Below are 4,264 nucleotides of genomic sequence, written 5' to 3'. Positions count from 1 at the left end.
ACGGTCTTCAAATGACATGAATAGTACATGCTATCAAGAGGGATCAGTCCCTGAGAAGGACATCATGCTTAGCAGAGGGTCAGTGAAAACGAGAAAGACTGTCAACGAGATGGATTGACACAGTGGCTGCAACAATGGCTTCAAGCATGACATCCATTGTGGGAATGGTGCACCATCAGGCAGTGTTTCATTCTGTTGTACATATGGTTGCTGTGAGTGGGATCTGACTCGATGGCACCTAACAACAGTGACAACATACTAAATAAATATGTTTTATTTTTTCCGTATCCCAATAGATATTTATAAGCAAGAGAACAAAATATACATTTAAAAAAAGATTTTATACATATATTTGTGTGTGTGTACATATATATATGCATATGCACATATACACGTGCATCAGCACAAACACGTCAGAAGCAAATTGATGGCATGGTTTCTCTGTATATTTTAAAATAGCCTAGGTTGAGGGTTGACTATGACATTTATCTCAAAATTTTGAAGAATAGAAAGACACTAATGACCTGAAACAAAAATTTCATCTTTTGCATATCATCCTTCTATGAAGGCATAAGCCATGACTCCTGATTTATTTCATTTGTAGTGCTAAAAATATACTTTATTGATAAACTGATTTCTCCCACTTTTTTCATTGCTTCTTTTACATCTTTGTTCCTCAAACTATAGATAATGGGATTCAGCATGGGTATCACAACAGTGTAAAATATTGATATTATCATGTCATGATCCAAAGCATAGCTAGAACTTGGTCTGACATAAGTGCAGAGGATTGTTCCATGGTAAATTGACACTCCAGTTAGGTGAGAGCCACAAGTGGAAAATACTTTTCGTCGCCCTTCAGCAGAATGCATTCTCAGAATGGCCAACAAAATGAAACCATAGGAAATCAGAACAATCAGGATGGTGAATATCTCAATAGAACCCACAACATAGATGAGTAGAAGCTGGTTGATGTGAGTGTCAGAACAGGAGATAGCAAGGAGTGGAGGGATTTCACAAAAGACATGTCTGATCTCGTTGGATGCACAGAAGGAGAGGCTAAAAGTTGCTACTGTGTGTAAAGTACCATGTGCAATACCACCAACATATGAAGCAGTGATGAGTGGCACAAAGACTCTGGGTGACATGTTAACCGAATAGAGAAGTGGGTTGTAGATTGCTACATAGCGATCATAAGCCATTGCTGCCAAGAGAAAACATTCTGTGGTCCCAAAAGTAATACCAAGAAACATTTGTGTTGCACATCCAAGGAATGAAATGTCTTTGTTCTTTGACATAAAATCTACTAACATATTTGGTGTAATTACTGAGGAATAGCAAGCATCCAAGAAAGATAACACACTCAGAAAATAGTACATGGGGTTGTGGAGCCGGGAATCCCCAATGACCAATACAACCAATCCTAAATTTCCTGTCACAGTAAAGAGGTAGATTGCTAGAAAGAGAAAAAATAAGACTACCTGCAGTTCAAGATTATCTGTGAAGCCCTTTAATACAAATGTTGTGAATTCTGTGTCATTTTTCATGTTGACACTTCATGGAACAAACTTGAAAATATTCATGAAATCAAAATTTGTATTTCTGAGACAGGGATGCACAATATCGTGACTCAAAGGAATGTTGTTTGTCCTCACATTGACTTTTCAGAAATGCATGGTTTCTCAGCAGCGGCTCCTATGACAGTGCCAAGACAATGAACAAAGAGTCAGTGCCACTCTGTGCAGAATCAAATGGAAGATAAAAACATTTAGTTATTGGTTAAAATCATGTCATTCCAAATTAATTGGGCTAACTGGTTTATTTATTAAACGACCTTTGTTAAAATCATGTCATTTCTTAAATAAGTGGGTGAACTAGGTTATTGATTAAAGAGAGTTATGTATTCAAAGAAATTTCCTTCTCACATGCAAACACTTGAGATAGTGTATCAATGGACAGAGCATCAGAGTAGAACATCAGAGTTCTAGCTCTTTGAGCAATTGTGTGAAATTATTTGCTACAATCTTCTCACTTATAGAATGAGGATATTAGTGTTTATCTCTCAAGATTGAGATAGACATTGAAAGAGAAAAATAACTTAATGAAATGTAATCTTTAAAATAATTCAAAATGTAAAATGTGTTGAATCAAGCTGGTCTTGTAGAGTAGCACTTGCTGGTATTGTGATATTTCATGAGTTACTCTCTGAATATTCTGCAGTTCCATCAGTCATTCTTGGGTTTTGCAGAACAGACTTTAGCAAGTAGCTTTTTGGGGAAAGATTCTCTATGACTGAATTAAAAAAGTGTATGACAGCTTATATTTCATTCAAACATCTTTCTTAAATTCAATATATTGTGTTTTCCTTTTTGGATCCATATTTGTATTTTTGACGATCTGTATGTTTTTCTACTCTGTCAAATATTTCTGGTGAAAATATAAGAAATTATTGGAAAGCTTTTAAAAAAAAAGGAGATGAAGACATTCATGATTTGAAAGTATTTTCTTACAATAAAATTTCTTTCAAGTTTTTATACTTGTTTCTGTGTCGATGATTGTAGACTCAGTGAAATAACAGCTAAATAACTATTATCTAGGTATTAAAGTATTGCATAAAAATATTTTTTTAAAATCATTCTTGTAGATATAACATTTAAAATTAAAAAAAAGAAATTGATGAATTGTAGAAAGAATAAATTAACCATTTTCTGAATCATTCCATGGCTAAACAAATAAGAACTAAAAAAGTTACTTGGTTGGAGGAAATATGTTATAAAACTATTTTATTACAATATTTATTTTTACATGTTCTCTCCGTGCTTCATCTTAAGTAACTGCAATTTACTGATTAGGAAATTTGAATCTGTCTTCTTGGTATATAATCTCCTACAAAGAACAACCTATAAACTAGTTAAATTCATAATCTAAATCAAGGTCCAATTTTAACACATTGATAAGGGTCTCTCCATAAGAGATAGAACCATTTAGATTAGAATGATGAATAAATCCAAATATCTACAATATCCTCGTAAAAATGTCAGAATTACCTAGAAAATTGTCAGTATTTAGAGAAAATGTTTCCTTAGGAATTTTATAAAGAATAAAGTTAGAGATAAAAATACTCAAATAATTTGACAGAGAAGACGATATATTTTAGATTGAATTATCTTTACTGGAAATAAAAATTTAAAGACAAAACAGTCTCGAAGTCCTAAACCATTTATTTTAATTATCTTAATATTTTTGAGTGACTGTAGCCCCATAAAATGTTTTTAAATATATCATTTTACTTAAAAAAAAAAAAAAAAAAACTGTTTCAGTGACCTAGTTGAGAAATTCCTAAACACTTTTCTTAGTTTGAGAAATATCACGGGTGGCGCAAGAAGTGAACATGGATATCATCTGAAGGAATATTGAGATAAAAGTATTTACATAAATAAGATAAAAATAGTCAATAAAATCAGATACAAACTTTGATGAATGATAAATGAAATCAGTGTGTTATATTTTTAAAAATATTATTAGGAGTGTAAGGAAAAAGGTGATTTCTAATACAACCCTTGACATCAGTTCAACACTGTGCCTGAATTCACAACGATACAAGTTAAACAACATAAGATTTAGAATCTGAAAATACACGCTTATCACCCAGTGCTTTGATTAGAAGCTGTGTGTGATGTTAGGTTTTCTCTCTAAAATTACTCCTCTTTAAATTGGCAAAAAAGTTTAATGACCAAGCCATTCAGACACAATTTGGATGTGTGTACACACAAACACACACACATGCACAGATGCAGATCAGTTTCCTTTAAATATTTCAATTTTTGGTTACAAATGAAACAGATAAATATAACTGAAATTTTGTCATCAGATGTACTTATTTTCAAAATCAAATTTGAGTCACAAAATTCACATTTTAATGAAAACATTGAAAAATATATGCATCCAGAAATTTAAAGAAAAAAAAAATCAATGTGCACTCAAACATTATTTTGTCAGGATCAAACCAAATGAATCATATTATGATTAAAAAGTGCCCAAAAGGTGGATTTAGCCTTGTTCTTCTGCAATTTTATATTAAAAAAGTACAATTTTTATTAGTAAAGTTTCATAAATATGCAATAAGCTTATTCTTTAGAGAGTAGGAATTTTGTGAATTGTGTGATCTAGTGGTAAGAATAAAAGTTATACAAATTACAACAAGTAGGTTCATCACATTTCAGTGGGCTTAATTTGGTTTTCTATAAAGAAAATGGTAAAAAAA

General features: G+C 31.9%; 1 pseudogene; it reads right to left on the bottom strand.

Moving 5' to 3' along the window:
• Positions 1-371: 371 nt before the first annotated feature.
• LOC100670771 (olfactory receptor 5T2-like) lies at positions 372-1,661 on the bottom strand (annotated as a pseudogene).
• Positions 1,662-4,264: the final 2,603 nt, after the last annotated feature.

Source organism: Loxodonta africana, chromosome 7 (genome assembly GCF_030014295.1).
Source record: "Loxodonta africana isolate mLoxAfr1 chromosome 7, mLoxAfr1.hap2, whole genome shotgun sequence".
Lineage (NCBI taxonomy): Eukaryota > Metazoa > Chordata > Mammalia > Proboscidea > Elephantidae > Loxodonta > Loxodonta africana.
Note: the sequence above shows the minus strand (reverse complement) of the source record. Positions and strands in the feature narration are given on the sequence as shown.